Source organism: Archocentrus centrarchus, chromosome 19 (genome assembly GCF_007364275.1).
Source record: "Archocentrus centrarchus isolate MPI-CPG fArcCen1 chromosome 19, fArcCen1, whole genome shotgun sequence".
Taxonomy (NCBI): Eukaryota; Metazoa; Chordata; class Actinopteri; order Cichliformes; family Cichlidae; genus Archocentrus; species Archocentrus centrarchus.
The window spans coordinates 9,940,421-9,959,662 of record NC_044364.1 but is presented as its reverse complement, the minus strand read 5'-3'; the positions used below and the strand labels follow the sequence as shown (position 1 = coordinate 9,959,662).

The window sequence follows — 19,242 nt, the reverse complement described above, 5'->3', positions numbered from 1 at the left end:
GAGCATTAGGTGTGAGTTTGTGGTGACATAAAACACTTTATCGCTGGGTGGGAAGCTGCAGAAAAGAAGATAATTTCCTGTAAGTTGTAGCTGAACATTTCATCATATAACCAGAGTCAACTGGTTAGTCATCTACCAGCCTGGGAGGTTCAGAAATGAACTTTATTCAGATGGTCAAAGTAATACTGAATACTATGTTTTTTTGTTGTTTTGTTAATATACTTAACTGGAGCATAAAGTGAATTAGAAATGTCAAATGTTTAAATAAAATTGCTTCACTTTAGGTGATTTGTGCACATCAACAAGATCTACAGTGTTTTCTCTTTTTCAAGATCAAATATTAAAAGCAACCATGGACATGAAGGTCAATCAAGTCTGTTTGACCAACTCTGCTGTCTCCCTCTTACAAAAGTGTCACATTGTCAAAGTTTCTGAGTCACAGAGGGTCGATCGGACATAAAGCAGAATTTGAATGTTTATTTATAGGTTTTTTTCAAGAAGAGGCGTTTCTAAACCAAACTGTGGTGAGTGGACTGTTTATATGGTCAAATGTGGTGTGTGTTTTTTTCTATCACACTAGTATAAAAAACTGATGCTGTTTACAACAGTAACACCCCCACCTTCTTATTTACAAATGTAAACTGATTTTTTATTATTCACAATTACCATGATTCCATCTTGTTGCACAGAAACTAATAAACTATACAACCTATTTACTATGTATTATATGGCTTATTGGATAAAAATTTGAACAATACCACTGCAGTCTGGTGTGTGCTCAAAACAAATGTTGCTTTCAGTATCGTAGCTCCTCCTACACAAGAGTCCTTTAAATGAATACCTCAGCTTTGAGCAGCCACCTATGATTTCTATATTTTGGTTTCAGCCCCTTCTCTGATAGTATCAGCAGAAGTAATTTCTCACTCATCTGTCATTTATGTTCTTCATGGGAGCAGCACGATGGACTGGATAATTCGTGTTACGCTATTCTTCTCAGGTAAGACAAATTTGCGCCTGCTGATTTGTCTCATTTTTCTTTTAAGTTGTGTTCCTACTACATACACACAGCAACTTTTTCAATCAAAAAATATTTCTTGTAGTTTTTACAAACCAGCAGGGATGACAGATTAGTAAGTGAAACCATATCATTTAAAAATACTTTTGTAATGGCTATTCCTCTGAATCACCTACCCTCTACAATGTGTGATCAGCTCAGTCAGCTCCTGACTGTAAAATAACTTATTACTAAAAATTATTCTGATTATTTTCAACTGTAGAAGTGCACAGAGCAAAATATCTATCATAAATATTCATACTAAACAAGACAAAATTTCTTTTTTGATTATTACCCCCCAAATCAAACTGGACATAAAACCCCAAAATAATTATGGGTTCATGCGGTCGTTATACATACCTGCTGTTTTGTCACATTGTATTAACCCTATCCAAGTTATGTGGACAGTGCACCCACCTTTGGTAATGGTGGCCATTTTCTTATATTTAATGGTATAATGCACACTCAATCTGTGCAAAATACAGCAGAAATGAAAAAAGTGAACAAACGCTGATGGAAATCTATGATAGACCTCTTTTCTTTAACTCTTGTGAAGCCATGACAAGCAAGAAAAGTGGAGAGTGTGTCATGATGATGATAAATATGTTACACAAATTTAGATTCTGGAAACTATGAAATCATGAAGCTGTCACTGCTGAACACTGTGACACATGGCAAAATATAGGACACAAGCAAAAAAGCACTATATGATGTCTTAGCAACTGTTAGCACCGCCCCCCAAAACAGGAAAGTTTTTCCTTTTTTGGGCATGCTGATGTGTTTGTGTAACAAAATAGATAACAGGACAGTTCAGGTGGAGCCTCGTATTACATAAAGACTTTACTATATACTGTATGGTTGCAGCAGTACAGTAATAATATCAGAAAACATTTCAGCTTACAAGTGAAATCTAAAGTAGCACATTTAAGTGAATAAGAGCCACAATGTTTCACAACTTTAAAATGTCTGACTTTGGTGCTCTCTAGTGGCAATGAAAGAAACACTATAAACCAAAAAAAAAAAAAAAATATATCACAGACTATATAGTTTCTATATGTGACAATAATAAGTATTAAATCACATTTTCATCCTTTACAGTGGCTTTAAATGACACGTCTTTATGAGAATAATGATGTTTGTTCTTTAATTCTCATGCACTGAATGCTGCACTTTGTTTCAATATTGATCCTGTGGCCTGGAAGACTCTGAGGAGCTCTGCTGCTGGTTTTGGTTACCAGGTGGTTCAAAGACAGTCAGAGTAAGTCAGGACGTGCTTGATTACAGAAAGCAGGTGTAGTTTATTGAACCACAGTTTGCTCTCTAGACTTACATCATTGTCTGGATTTATTTCTTTAGTTTGCTCGTCAGTGCTCCACTTGAACAGTATTCACAGAGTGGAAGAGGGAGAATATATAGGTGCACCACCTCTGACCAAAACTGTCAAAATATACAGTTTTCAGGTAGGTAATCATTCACTTCTCAGTGTCTTGACACAATGTCCTAAAACACTGACAGTAAGTATTTTACCATCAAAGAATGTCTCCACAGATCCTGGCACAGAAAACAAATCATAATTACAGTAGATTTCCAAAGCAAGTAACATTTAGCCTTAAAAAATTACATTGATTTCTGAATTGATGAAGTAACACAAGCAAAGAAAAGTCATTGAAATTTTACTTTTAGGGGTGGCTGTTGGTCAGGAGGTAGAGCAGGTCATCTATTAACCAGAAGGTTGGTGATTGCTTCCTGGCTGCTTTTTAAAAAAATTATATATTTGCTGTCACTACATTGTAGAGGCTGACACTGTCTCAACACATTAAGAGAAAAATGAGTACAATCAGGGGTTAAAGTGGGATTTGGCAGACAGGAGAGCCCTGTGATTGATTGTAGTGGTGCAGCGCTGGGAAAAGAATTATTAACACACCTCCCTCCGTCGAGGGAATAGCACCTAGCTGCTGGTAAAGGTGTGTTACAAGAATTATTACCCTAGCTCCAGCAGATTTTCTTTGTGTACAGGCTGAGATCAGCTGACCTGTGCTTCTGGTGCTCTGAGGTTTACTGCTCTTTGTGGGTTTACCACAACTTAATTCACAAGATGTAACCCAGTATTACACAAGCTGTCTTGGCTGTTGTGTATCAGTGCAGCACAGAGCTTTATTGTGAATTCATCACAATACAGCAAGCGAACTGTTTATCCTGCACTAAACTGCTGAGTATTTTCATGCAACCTTTGAATAACATAAAGTAATGGATCATGCCAGTGTTGTGCTAAAAAGTGATCGTCTTTCAAAAAGTGATATCAATTTCCCCAAAACTGATTGACTGTATTCAAATGGTTGGTAAATTACTTTTTGGACCATAATATGTCAAATATATGTCAAATTATCCCCCGTGAATGATATTAAGTAATTTTGACCCGAAACAACATTCCTGTCACAGGGTAGAAGCTGCAATCAGTTTTTGCAAAGTGGCTTTTACGCTTTTACATATTTTATATATTTAAAAACTGCCATTGACATTTTTAAAAAAAGTCTTTTAAGAGACATCTGGCCAAGAGGACAGCAGAAATTGCCACAAATATGACAAAAAAATAGTTCTTTAAATATATTTGAGTTGCCAAAAACAAACAAACAAACATTATTTATATATATATCTATATATATATATATATATTATATATATATAATATATATAATAAGATATATATTATTTATATATATGTATATAATATTTATATATATATGTATATATATATATATATATATATATATACATATATATAATATATATAGATATATTATATCTATATATATATAATATGTATATATATATATATATATATGTATGTATATATATATATATATGTATATATATATATATATATATGTATATATATATATATATATATATATATATATGTTTATATATATATATATATATATATATATATTATATATATATATATATATATATATATATATATATATATATAATATATATATATATATATCTATAGTTTATATATATAAAAAATCAAGAACAAATCAAAAAATGGACTTTATATATAAGCCATAATAAATTTTATATATAAGCCATTCTTAAATCCAGTTGACTACAGCCCATTTACCAATATAAGCAAAGATATTACACATTATAACAGATAGCAACATAGGAAATCATTTTTTGGCAAACAATTACTTTTTGGCACAACAACAGTTCATTTTGACTCTGAGTACAGAGCTATAAATGATGCATAAATTACAGTACCAGTCAAATGAGTGTGTCCAAACTTTTGATGGTACTGTATATGTTTTTGGATCATTCACCTCTTGTATGCGATAAGCCCGAGGGATGGATACACCAATAGGACTGCCTGTTATGTGTTATTGTTCCATCCATTTAGGCTCAAATCAGTTTGATGTTTGTGCAGTGATGTGAAATAAAAACTTCCCTCAGATGTTTTAAACCTAAAGTAACAATCTTGTTTTTAAAATGTAAAGCATAGAAAGTACAGATATTTGTGAAAAAATGTGGCAGGTAAAAGTAAAAAGCTGTCAGGTAACCTATTATTCTTACCATCCTGCCTGGTGATTTTTTTTTAAATATATATTTTGGCCTTTTTCCTTAATCAGATAGGTGTAATCCACATATCTGTACCAGCGGCTAGGTGCTATTCCCTCGAAGGAGCCAAGCATTTACTTCCTGCTTCCTCCATATAAAGGTTGGCCACAATGGGTGACCCTAGGGACCCCATGAAAACCATTGAAAACCATATTGTATTTGAAATATGTGGTAGTACAGCAAAGGTCTAGCAGTGTGCAAATCTGATTGTGGGTAAAGCTGTTTCTGTTGTGCAAGGAGCTGTAGTTGTTGTAGGTTTTTTTCTGACAGCCTCCACTTCCTCAGTTGTAGGTATACAAGTGAAAAGTAAAACTGCATCAAAGGACAGTATGGTTTCATCAGGATTCAACATAAGTTTGAGGACTTTGTTCGTGAAGTTCATGACGTGTTCGATATGATGGGGTGGTTTGCCCACAAATGGAGCTAAGGGTGGCAAGATGCCTCCTTTTCAAGCTGTAGTAGGCAACAGAAGAGTTTTTTTTTTCTTGTAGCTGCTTGTGGGATCTTGCCTTAAGACCTCATAAGTATTGCTGTCACTGGAGTGTAGTAATTTTGGTGTGATAATCAGTTGGGTTTCTTGTATTGTTTCCTTTAAAAAGTGTATTTTATGAGTGTTTTAACAAATATGAATGCTTTCAATACAGCGCCAGATTTTGCAGTCAACATGTCCCTTGGTTTGACAATGAAAAGTGATCCCACAGCACAAAGACTCTGGTGAGTTGGTGAACTACACACATTACCAGTACTTTGTTTAAATCATGAGGATCAAAATCCTCTGTCCTCTGTGTGCCAAATGTCTTGTTATGGTTAAATATGCATAAAGGTCATTCCATGAAAAATCTGTGTCTCCCACCTGTTCCCCACAGAATCAGCTGATGTTTTTTGATGTTTTGGGTGTGATAACTTCAGTAGATTTAATGAAGACATGAAAATTTTAAACTTTATTCTTTGATTTTTTTTTCAGTTATAATCCCTCAAAGGACATAGGACTGTGTCTAAATCAGTTTTGTTTGAATTCAAGTTTTACACATTTAAGTTTTGTTAAAAACTAAATGTGTATTTTCACCCTGAAAACTTAATGTGGATATATCATGTACTTAAGAAGTTATGAGGGCTCAAAATTCTTTAAAAAAATCACTTAAAATGGAATTAAAAAATTGGAATATGGAACATGGAATATTTTCTAGTATCAAGGTAAATTTTTACTTGGCTTCTTTAAACGAACTAAAGTTATTTTAAATAGTCAGCAAATTCTGAGGGGTCATGTGGGAATTTCTTTTTTCCACATTTGCTTTTATGTGGAATGAACCATGTTTAAGGGACAGGGAAATAATCAGTCTTGACAGCTTGACTTTGTGTCCTTTCAGGTGTGCGGTCCAACCATTCCAAAGGAATGCAAAAGTATCACCATGTACAATGGTGTGTGCTTTGAGATGGATAATAACAATAGATTTGGACCAGCCATACCTTCTTCTCTTCAAGGTAACAGTAAAAAGAGTTTGTGAAAAAGGTTTGATAATATCCTCACACACTGCTTTCTTCTGCCTCTCTCTCTCTTGCACACACACACACACACACACACACACACACACCACACACACACACACACACACACACACACACACACACACACACACACACACACACACACACACACACACATACATGCATTTTATACCTGAACACAGTGTTATAAACATTTATCTTTGTGCTTGTGCAATCTCTGAATCTCAACTCTGACTTCCTCTATATACTGAAGCACACATCAAGGGTTAGTCAGTAATAGCAATGGAGTAAACGGAAAAGCAATTTTTTTTGGAAAATGAGATTGTTCCAGTGGTAGAGGAGATTGATTCCAGGTTACATGGGTTTTTGACCCAGGGAAATTAATTTGTGATTTTTGGATTTGATAATTTTGTTGCCTTTTGATGTCTCTAGTTTCCTTTTGATATAATTCAGTTTCTTTGTTCCCAGTGTTATGATTGTTCCTTTCATGTCCAGTCTGTTCTAGTCTTGGTCTCTTTTGCCACTTCCTGCCTTATTGTGATAGTGTCTTATCATGTGCAGGGTGTTCCCTTTCTTTTGTCACAGTCATTCGGTCCACATGTTCTTCCCAGCTCTTTCCACTCCCTCCTCATTAACCCCTGTCTTTATTGTCTAGGTTGCCCCTGCTCTTTGTTGCATCATCATCATCAATTCCCTCTGTTTGTGCCATGTGTTCAAGTTCTTTTCCTAAGTCTTTGCAGGTTTGGCTAGCTGTCAGGTGATATTTGTTTGTGTTCTCTCCAGTGTTAGTTAGCAAATAAAGCTGTTAATCTGAGTTCTACATCCCATCTCCAGGGTCCTGCCACACAGTGTTTCATGACAACATGTATGACTTGTATGATATGATGGACCAAAGATGACAGAAAAGTTCAGTCCTGCAGCAACAGGCCGGATTGCATATGCATCCCAAACTGCCAAACCTCTAAATAAGCAGCAGGAAAATCACTGACATCAAGTCTAAGCATTGCTTATAAATAATTTCCACTTCAAAATGAGGTTTTGATGTCAAAAAAAGTTTGACTTCAGATAGTCTACTTATTAGTACTGTAATCAGCCGATTGTGCCAACTTATTTTGGTTATCCCCACAATTGTGCAGGAAGAAAAAGGCATGCAGATAATTAAATAACCTTATATAACAAGTAATGACATAATTTTAACTGTAATGTGATTACTGCATTACGAGAAAATGTAATGTAATTACAGTACCCAACATTGTAAATCATAGAATGGAATTTAAGTAATTCAAAGTACATGAGAAAACTAAGTCTAAGAATAATTGTATATCCTTTACATTAACTTCACTAAAATGTATACAAGCATTTTTGGAGCAATCTCATCTCTAAACCTTAATCTCTTCCTCTGTCTCTCATCAAATAAACATGAACAATAAGACTGCATTAAAAAGATACATACATATATATATATATATATATATTTCTCGGTAACAGTACTCAGTAATGCACTCTGAATGTTTCAAGAGGACATTAAAGAAGAAGTTTGTAAGTATGTGTTGTTCAGAGTTTGTTTACTGAGAGGCCCAGAATCTTTTTGCCTGTATAATATGAAAGTGGGGAAAAGTTTTAAGATTAACCCTTAAAAAATAATAAAAATTTGAATCCATGTCTTTAATAGAATGTCGAACACAAGCAGACATTGCCTTCTTGTTGGATGGTTCAGGCAGCGTATCTGGTAAAGATTTTCAAATAATGAAGAAGTTTGTGAACGATCTAATCCGATCATTCTCTCGAGTGACACACAGGTGAGACACTATAGTCCCTCTGTCAGTGAAATCATACCACAGGCATAAAATAGTTACATTCTTATTTTTATTATATATTTCTCTCTTTTCCAGTTTTCTGTTTCCCAGTTCTCCACTCATCCGAAGGTTCATTTTTATTTTAAGAATTTTTCCTCATCTGACTCAGTGGAGACTACCATCAATGGAATCCATCAACAGGGTGGATATACTTACACAGCTGCGGCCATCAGACATGTTGTGTAAGGATGCAATGATATTACTGAACCTCTACAGTTTTTATTATTCGTTTTTTTTTTTTTAAGCCTGTCATGTCTGTCAGCTTTTGCAATCAGAATCATGATCTGAATGCACTGTTGTGCCAAACATATTTGCTTTTCCAAGATGAACATATAAATTAGGTTCCTCTATTAGTGTTTTTCTTTTTATCTCTTGGAGAAGGAGGAGTGAGGCCCCAGATGGAGCCCTCATAGCCAACGGGCAAAAGCCCCTGAGAACCAGAGGCAACAGGCAGCCCAACCCACCAGAGGCTGCCTGACCACACTAGTGACCACACTAGAACTGTTGTGTGGACTACGAATCAGGGTTGTCAAAAGGGAAAATGTACACAGAATTGTATTTTGAAGTATTCTACAGTGTGGATGAGATGGCTCCTACCAAAGCTGATTTCAAATACTGGCAGAGCTAAATTTTCAATTTGCTAGATTTGCACAGTACAAAGGTCTCAGTAATTTTGAAAGATAATATAAAAGAATGATATAGGCTGAAATAATAATCAGTCAATACAATTGCCTTAAGATCACATCTTGAACTGTAAAATGATGTATTTAATTTTTTTTATTTGACAGGAACACTGTTTTCATACCACAAAGCAGCTCCAGACCAAATGTGAAGAAGGTCTTGATAGTAATTACTGATGGGTTATCCCATGACCGGTATGATCTGGGAGGTGCAGCACAGCTAGCAGAGAGTAAAAAGATTGTTCGATTTGCCATTGGAGTAAGTATTTTCATTATTTTAACTTTCAGAATGTTGAGTTTCATACTGATGATGTGTTTTGCTTATTTGTCAGACTACAGTTACATGATGTTTCACTATATGGACAAAAGTACTGGCTCACCCACTCATTAAACCTCCAGAAATTGCTTGGCCAGGGAAACCCATGCCATGAAGCTCCTGGCACACAGTTGTTGTGCTGATGTTAATGTCAGAGGTTATCGAGTTAGCTGAGTGTTTTTTTTTACACATTGTGCACCTCAGGACTCGGAGACCCCACTCGGTAACTTTGTGTGGTCTGACATCCCATAGCTGAGGTGGCTGCTGTGGATCCTAAATGGATCATTTTGGAATAATACCACTTGCAGTCAATCATGGAATATAAAGGAAGGAGGAAATTTCACAAACTGACAACAGTGGTATCCTATTATAGTACCACACTCAAATTCAGTGAGCTCTTTAGAATGACCCATTCTTTCACAAATATTTGTTAAGGGAGACTGCATAGCTAGGTGATTCTTATTTTTTTCATTCCTGTGGCAACAGGACTAAAACACCTTAATTAAAGAGCAAGAAGTGTGACCATATAGTGGCAATACTTTTTTATACACTTTTTCCCATATAGTTTAATTAAATCTAAGCATAGCTAATTGACCAAGCAAATCTGAAATTACGTTTCTTTAATAAATGACAAATCAGAGTTACTGATGGAAACATGGGCTGTGTGAGTAATGCAAATGCAGCCAGTTCAGAAAAAAATAGAAGAAAAAAACAAAACTATTTTAAAGCACAAGATAACTGTTACCATGGATTTGGGTTCCATTCACTGTTAGAATGTATAATACTTGACTGTAAATTGTATTATAAATGGGTTGAAACTCTTAGGTTTATTGACTGTAGTTTAATAAAATGAACAAACCATCTTGCAGCACGGTGGTGCAGTGGTTAACACTGCTGCCTCACAGATAGAATACCATCTGGAAGGCCTGGGTTCAATTCCACCTTGGCCCAGGCCTCTCCCTCTCTCTGTGTGGAGCTTGCATGTTCTCCCCATGTTTGCGTGGGTTTCCTCCGGGTACTCCGGTTTCCTCCCACATTCCAAAGACATGCACTTACTGGGGTTAGGTTAATTGGCTAATCTAAATTGCCCATAGGTGTGAATGAGAGTGTGAGTGTGAAAGGTTGTTCGTCTCTCTGTGTTGGCCCTGTGACAAGCTGGCGACCTGTTCAGGGTGTACCCTGCCTCTCGCCCTATGACAGCTGGGATAGGCTCCAGCCCCCCAACCCTGAACAGGATAAGCGAAGCGAATGGATGGATGGATGGATGGATCTTGCCGAGCATGAGAACTCAAACTTGTATTTTTTTCAACAACCCTAGGTGGGGAATGCATTTAACGAATATGCGGCTAAAGAGGAACTGCACAACATTGCATCATTTCCCCCATACAAACATGTATTTAAAGTGAATAACTTCAACGCACTTGAAGAAATAAGACGGAATCTGCAGGACAAAATTTTCTCCATCGAAGGTACAAACATAAATTCCTTCTTACAACTGTTAAACTTCCTATAAAGGTTCCAAAATCTTTAATTCATACATGGTGTTAAATGTTACTGTCTGCTGCTAAAAGAGAAGCAGATGCACAAAAGGAATTTATGTCTCCTGGAACTGAAGCAGTGATCTTCATATGTTAGTCAAAATCTGTAAACCACTACACGATGGAGCCACTAAAACAATTACACTGTATTCATTTTATTGTATTTTACTTATTAGTGTCTCATTTCAAGCTAAACATTTTGTCAGTATATATTAGTGACATGAACAATAGCTGCTCAGGGACTTTATAACAAACAGCAAAAAAAAAAATTTTAATCATCTGAAATTACTACTTGACATGTAATGAAAGAATGAACTTGTAAAGTGGAATTTGTTGTATTGTCTGTGTCTTTTACCCTTTTTATTTATGTTTCTGTTACAGGATCTCAAAGCGGTGGAGAGTCGCTGAAAATGGAAATGTCTCAGGAGGGATTCAGTGCAGCTTTTGTGCCTGAGGTCATTAAAACTACCAGAAACTCACCACACAGTCATAGAAAGATTCACATGTGCCTGTGTTGCACTGTTTCTTACCTACAAGCTGAAAGACATACAGCTGAACACATTCCAGATTTAAAATGTCAAACAAATTGTATATAAAATGTATTTTCTGTCTACACTGTAGGGAATTCAATGTCTATTGTTGGTGCAAACCAGTGGAAGGGAGGCTACGTGCAGTACACAAGGGGCCAGAAGGTGAAAACATATGAGGATGTGCCTTTGGAGCCTGACAGTTATCTTGGTAATAATGTTACACTTTTAACAGTCTAACATGTGTTCATGTTAGATTCTGCTGCATTTCTTTCATCCAAACAAGTTGATGAGTTTACAAAATGGAAACAATGTAAAAGCAGGAATAAGGAGTCCTAATCTGTCTTCCCCCTTCTGACTATCTAAATTCTAGGTTACTCCATGGCAATTGCTAAAACCCAAAGTGGCTCTCTGACAATTGTTGGTGCTCCAAGATATAAACACAGAGGAGTTGTGGTCACTGTTAACAGAAACCAAAAGATTGAACCCTTTTCATCCCAGGTATGTATTTACAGCAGGACAGAGCTGAATGACATTGTGAACTATATACAGTACCAGTCAAAAGTTTGGACACATACTGTATAAATTTTTTTTTTTTTCCTTACATGATTCTTTTCAGTATCAGACTGGTGAATATTTCGGGGCTGAGGTGTGTGCCATGGACATAGATAATGATGACATCACTGATCTAATCTTCATATCTGCCCCAATGCACGCAGAGCCTGATGGAGAGGGAAGAGTTTATGTTTGCAGTTTATCTGGTTTGGTAAATCACAGTTTGATCTACTGCAGTTAATTAATCCTTTTTTAAAAATTGAACTTTTTAATGACCATAAATATTCACTCTCATCTTTCAGTTTGTAGTGTAATTTTGATGATCCGTTAATACTCAGAGGACATTCAGCTGTCAAAGGAAGGTTCAGCTCTTCCCTTGCTGTGCTGCCTGATCTAAACTCAGATGGATTCAGGGATTTGGCAGTTGGAGCACCTTTGGAGAATGATGGTGAAGGCAGCATCTACATATTCCACAGTGAAGGAAAAAGAATCAGTCCTACTTACTCACAGGTACACAACATCAAAGAGTTTACAAAGATGACTAAACCCATCTATCCTGTAAAGTCAATGTGAATACTACAGTACCAGTCAAAGGTTTGGTCCAAACTTTTGGTACTGTGTATGCATCTTGGTTAATAAAGGTATTTCCATTTACACAGAGAATTACTGGCTCTGAGGTTCAGTCAGGACTGAAGTTCTTTGGCCTATCAATCAGTCAGTCCTCATTTGACCATAGTAGAGATCGACTGCCTGACTTAGCGGTGGGTTCAAAGGGCACAGCTGTCTTACTGAGGTAAGTCATGTGTTATTGTTGTCTTTCACAATTTTACCATTTTTTTTAAATGTGCAACCTCAATGAATGCACTACTGGTTAAACATTTAGGTTATTCTGAAAGGTCATTATTTTAAGAGCTACTCATAGATTTTTATATAATATAACAATGAATTGATCATAAATGATGGAATTATTCATAAGTGATTCAGGATTTTTAATGGAATACCTATGCAGGGTAAAACAGGTATGTTTTCTGAGGTCAAATTATATAACGAAAGTTTATCATGTTTAAAGGCTCACTGATCACTTAATCACCATGATGAAAAGTGCTCTGCTGATTAAAAAAGCAATAATAATATGAGTTAAATATTGCACCACTGGAACAAAAGAGTGATGATGGCCAGAAAATGGGTCCCTGTACACATAGATTCTATTAAAAACATTAACGAGTCCCTGATTGAATTATTCATGAATCATTACTGTAATTTACAAATATCTGGTCAGTTTTATGTAATATTAGATCTAATGTTATTCTTTTTCAAAAGGATATTTCAAGACGTCAACATTACTTACTTAGATAAGTTTATCTCAAACTTCCAAACACTAGAATACAACTTGATATATATGGACATTCAACAAAATAAAGTACCAATTATAATAATAGTTTGTATAGGTGTGTGTGTGTGTTATGTGTGTGTGTTGTGCGTGCACGCCATATGTGAATGGCATATATGTGTGTGCAGTTGTGTCCTGGTCCCTGAGGTTTACTGAGCCTTGGCCCCTGTAGGAAAGACACCCAACACTACAGGCTTAAAAAAAAAAGCTCTCCTCTGTTGCCTTTGATATTTATTGAGCTTCCTGTGTTCCTCTGTCTTCTGATGTTGCCATTGCCTTGGATTTGCAACGTCTATCACTACGGCTTTCTTCCTCGTGCTTGTCCAACACTACAATGTCCAGTTGGTTAGTCATCACAAGTTTATCTGTCTGTATCTGGAAGTCCCACAGGAGTTTAGCTTTGTTATTCTCAACCACCTGTGGGGGCGTATCCCATTTGATTTCGGGACTTTCAGGTCATTACTGGCATAGATGTTTCTGTTTACTGTGTCAGCCACTTATGGTGTTCCATGTATGCTATGTTCCATGTTGCACCCTGCTGTTACGTGCTGGATGTCTCAGGGGCATCTCTGTACAGCCTGCACCTGGGGTCTTGCCTTTTGTGGTAGACCCCAGTCTCTATCGATATGTGCTGCTTGTTTCTGTGCCGCCATAATTAGTGGCTCTGTGCTGTCCTCAGCCCAGCTTTGTCCAGCCATCGGTAGGATTCTTGTATGTCAGCTACTTCTTCTATCTGCCGGTGGGACATGCCGTGCAGGGCCCTGTCTCTCCATGAGGGTTCCTGTTCTTCTTCCACTTCTTTACCTGGTCTCTGCTGCCTGAGATCTTCACTATGCACTTGATCAGTTTGTGGCCATCTTCCTGACACACTGGATTTATGACATTTCAATACCACTTGGTTCTTCTAATCAAAGTATTTCTGGAAAGACTGCTTATTTAAATTGTTTTCTAAACTGGAAAATGTTGCTGTGAATCTTTGAAGGACTATTCCATAGTTTGACTTCACGGATAGAAACACAAAAGGTTTTTCGCTGTGTCTGTGCTTTCTCAAAGTTTTTCAACTATACTTTCCCTTCAGAGTCTAACACCCCTCTCTGTCAGAGTATGTCTTCTGTATATTTCCTGGTAATGGTTTAATTCCATGCTTTATACATTAATCAGTGTGATATTTAACAAGGCCCATAAATTTAACTTGTGATTTAAGAATAACAAGTAGTATGTTCTTTGAAACATACCCAGTTAACTTTTTATTGCCTATTTTTGAGGGTATACATAAATGTGGGGTAATGGTTTATAAAATATGAAATATGAAATATTGGTAGAGCAAAGGAAAGATTAGACTGGTGGTCTTGTTACTAATTCAGGTCAGGAACTGGAGGGCAGCTGTTAGTTTGGTACAAATTAAAAAGCCAGATGTTGTTCATGTTTTCCTACATTCCAGATCAAGACCCCCTAGTAATGGCGAAAGCTGAGGTGTCATTCAGGCCCAAAGCAAATTCCTACTCAGAATGTAGACTGCTCAAAACCACTGGAGAACACAGCTACAATCTGCTTTACCATGAACAGAGTGTCTCCAGTTCAACACAGGTTCATCATTCTTCTTACTTTGTCTAAGCCATTGCCCCTCATTTTTTTTAATGTATCTCTACATTTCTAACATTTAAATGAAAATTTATTTATTCCAGCTCAAGCAAGTTTTCAGTATACTTTACACTGGATGCCACTCGCAACCTCCAAACAACCGAGCTTACATCAGTGGGAAAACAACGAGAGCAGTCTGGGATCAGTTACTGTTGACTTGGGAAGAAAAAGTGTTCAACTGTAAAATTCCTTATTGAGGTAAAACCTAAAAACATCAGAAAAAAAAAATACTACAAACAACAGAGGTTCCGTTTTTTTTAAACAAAAGATTCTGTTTATTGAATTTTCTTTTTTAGAATCCTCCAACACTGAAATTGAAGCCTAACACTTGCCCTTTTCTTGCAGGCCTGTCCAGAAGATGCTCTCAATGCGCTTTCCAATGAGCTTAAATTCACGTTTGATGGTTTGCCCTCAAACAATCTCAGGCCAAGTCTCGCCCCACATGCTCAAACAACAACCATTTATCCTGTAAGTGACCTTTTCAAAACACCTTATTAACTGAATAACCGATTCTAGTCTTTATAAAGTTATGAAAGCAACTTTAGTTTTACCCTAAATTTCTGAATTCATTTATTACTACTGGCATGCAATTGACCAGTTTGTAGTGGAGAAACCACAAACACAACCTCCTTGGCAGAAGTAAAAATTGTTTATAACATCACAGTCTTTATAAGCTACCAGGTCGGAGAACCAATCACAACCACACAAATCACAACAGCTCTTACTACAGCATCAGTGACCTGAAGATGACCAGTGGATTCACAAAATGTCAGTCTTAGTTCCACTTGTTGTATTGCTATCTTTAACAGTGTTAATCATTACATTTTAAGGCAAATTCTACTGATTTCCGTGGTTAACAGGTCGGGCCTCTTTACTGGCTTTCCTCATACCTAACGGGTAGCAGTTTCAATGTATTAATTAGTAGTGTTAGATCTGCAGAATTAAAATTCAGTGAGGGTTCCCAAAGTGTCAGTTCTTGGTTCATTAGTCTCTTTCATTGGTTCCCAGTTCAGTGTACCTTTAAAATCCTTTTGTTAGTTCATGACTAGTCGTTATGTTTTTGATTTGTTGCTTTTGCTGCCTTAAAAGACTGTGGGTATGTTACATATCTATATATAGTAGCACATTGAGTTTATGTGTAATAAAATGTGCTATATAAATACAGATTAAAAATATAAATAAAGCTGACACCTAGACAATGTTTCATTTAGCCTGCAAATAATGTGTAATATAAATAATTATACCCATCATGCTTTCTTTTGCAGTTAGGGTTTGAGATCAACTGCGGCACTGACAACAAATGTGTTGATAACTTGAAAGTGGATTTCAACTTCACCGGGTGAGACTCAGTTACAAAACTTCAGCTTTGCTTGTGTCTGGTAACATGTTAGGTTTAAAAGATTGTACCCAAAAACTAATTGTGGAATAAAAAACTCAAATTTTTATGTACAGTTTATTGTTTAGTCTATGATATCTAGTCTTTCAAAAATTCAATTCATTATGATGAATAAACCTGGAAGAGAACAAATAAAACCCAACAACAACTTGTTTTGTTCTTTAAGTTTAGTTCATGTTATTTCTTCTTGTCATGGTTTATACAGTAGCTTGTTTCTTTTGATTCCTAATACATGATAGGTTTCAGGTTAAGCAGATATCTAGCTTTTTCAGGGAGGCCAGAAGTTCCTTCTTGTTTTGTGGATGACGCTCCCTTTGCCTGCCACACAGCCCGTTTCATGACAGTGCTAGTCAGCAAATGATGACATAACTCAGTAATTAAGATGGTAAAAATACCTTCTCCCTTATCTGAAAACTGCCTATTCTGCCAGATCCTCAGAGGTTAAAGTGGGCATTGATGAGCTTTTGGATGTCACAGTCACAGTGAAGAACAGAGGGGAAAACTCCTACAACAGCCGTGTTATTCTCACCTACCCAGCTGGACTCTCCTACAGGAAGTTCACCATTCTGCAGGTAAGGCATCAGGATCAAGTCTGTATCAGTTCATCACTGATCTGCTGCTCTCCCGGTGCATCCAACATTCATTTTGTTTCTAATAAAGGGAAGAATTGAGTGCAACTCCTTGGACAGTGAAGATGGTTTATCACGAGGAAGCACAGACTGCTCTATTGACAAGCCAATTTTCAAAAGCAAAACTAAGGTTTGCTTTTTGGACAAATGATCTTTTCTCACTTCTGAACAGTTTAAAGGCAAAGAGCAGTCACTCTCATCTCTCTCCTTCAATTAAGGCTTCCTTCATTGTGTCCTATGGGATTGACACCAACAGTCAGCTTGAGAGGAAGATCTTTGTGACTGCAAATGCCACCAAGTACTGTTGTTCCTTTAGTGCAGGTACTCTTCATTTAAGCAATAACCCCACAGATACAGTACAACTAATTTCACTTCTCTCTTTCAGTGGAAATCAGGAGCATGCTGCTAAAAGTGAACTCTACAAAAAGAAATCGATTGATGTGAAGTACAGCATTTTTATGACATTTGAAAGGTGTGTTGTTCTGTTCTTAACAAAATAAATCATTTAGAAATTAACAAATGTTTTATTACATGGTATTAATTTCATGTTTTAAATGTGTCTGTTTAGCTCCCTCAGCTACAACAATTTCACATTTGGAATGAACAATTTGCAGAAACCAGTGCAACAATCTATCCAGGTAAAATGTAATGAAATAATAGACATATGATTTTGTGAATTACACCTAACTCTCATGCTTAGATTTCTTTTACTTTTCAACCCATCCTTTAGGTTACAAATGATATCAGAGCGCTTAATTTCACTGTGGTGATCAGGGTTCCAGTGAAGCTCGGTGAAAAAGACATTTGGGTGGATTTGAACAGTCTACAGGTAAAATATATGTCAGATGTTTTAGCTGCTGACTCTAAAAAATGGCTCAATCTTAGGTATGGATGAATGGATGTGTTAAAATTAGGACAAATCAAAATTCCATAAATGAAATGTATTTCAGATTGCAGACTGTCAAAAATCAAATGATGAAGAAGCAAGTGTCAGAGATTTTGTTCCTCAGATACAAAAAAATAAAGTAGTGGTAAGTATGCCTCCAAACTTCAGCTGTTAAAATTTCACCTAACTGTAGACTTAAAAAATCACCTTATATGGCATCACAATTTGTGTTACATTCACTCTTCTTTTAAATCATCCATAGGACTGCTCTGTAGCCAGGTGCAGAGTGTTCAAGTGCAACACATTCATGGGAATACGGGAGAGCAGGACGTATGAAATCTCTGCCAACCTCAGTTCAGGATGGATAGAGCAGGTAGTTGATGGATAATTTGTGTTAAATGCTTCATTAGTATATATTTTTTAAAACTTCTGAGTATGTACTAGTAACTTGGTTAAATCTTTAGAATAATTGTTCTACTAAATGAAACACTGCCTAATTTAGGTTCAACTCATTCCATTCTTTTTGGTCTTAGATTGGACTTCAATCTGCCAAATTCCTCTTGACCAGCACAGCCAGTCTGGAGTACGACAAAAACCAGTACATCTACTTTTCAACAGGGTCCAACAACAATCCTCCAGTTCGCAAGGTGATTACACATTATTTTATCTTGTTTGATTTATGAGAGCTTGAATGTCATCCACATTCTGTCACCTCATCTCTCAGATTGAGGCAGAGGTAGAAGTGTATCCTAAACCAGATTTCACCAAAGAGATCATTGGAGGATCCCTGGGAGGGTTGGCTTTACTGGCTTTACTCACTGCTGGCCTGTATAAGGTGAAAGACTCGCCATTTTATCAGTTAATTACAAAACTTTAAAGTTTTAGAGAACATGTCCAGTTAAATAGTTTAAAGGTTATTATATTCACTCACGTAGCTTGGTTATTTTCATTCATTTTTCTTCCAGCTCTAATACACTATTATTGCATTTTTAAATGTTTTTGTGTTTTCACTCCTAGGCTGGATTTTTCAAGAGTAAATACAAACAGATGATGAATGAAAATGCAGACGATCCAGGTCCAGAGACTGATGCAGGTGCACCCCCAGCAGAATAACAAAGATCACATTTGTAGTTGTACAGTCAATTATATGAAACATATAAATCCTCGTGATATCGTTAGGAATGAAGACTATGTGTAGAAATGTCCATGCTACTGCATTTGATTCATTAAACAAAAAACGGCTTGCTGTGTCTGAAATAACTCATTCACTCACTCATTCAATTCAATTCAATTCAATTTTATTTATATAGCGCCAAATCACAACAAACTGTCGCCTCAAGGCGCTTTGTATTGTGGGTAAAGACCCTACAATAATACAGAGAAAACCCAACAGTCAAAACGACCCCCTATGAGCAGCACTTGGCGACAGTGGAAAGGAAAAACTCCCTTTTAACAGGAAGAAACCTCCAGCAGAACCAGGCTCAGGGAGGGGCAGTCATCTGCCGCGACCGGTTGGGCTGAGGGGAGAGAAAAGACATGCTGTGGAAGAGAGCCAGAGATTAATATCAATTAATGATTAAATGCAGAGTGGAGTATAACAAAGTAAATAAGGTGAATGAGAAACAGTGCATTATGTGAACCCCCCAG

General features: G+C 36.5%; 1 pseudogene; it reads left to right on the top strand.

Moving 5' to 3' along the window:
* The first annotated feature begins 869 nt into the window (after nt 1-869).
* LOC115798398 (integrin alpha-M-like) lies at nt 870-18,832 on the top strand (annotated as a pseudogene).
* Nucleotides 18,833-19,242: the final 410 nt, after the last annotated feature.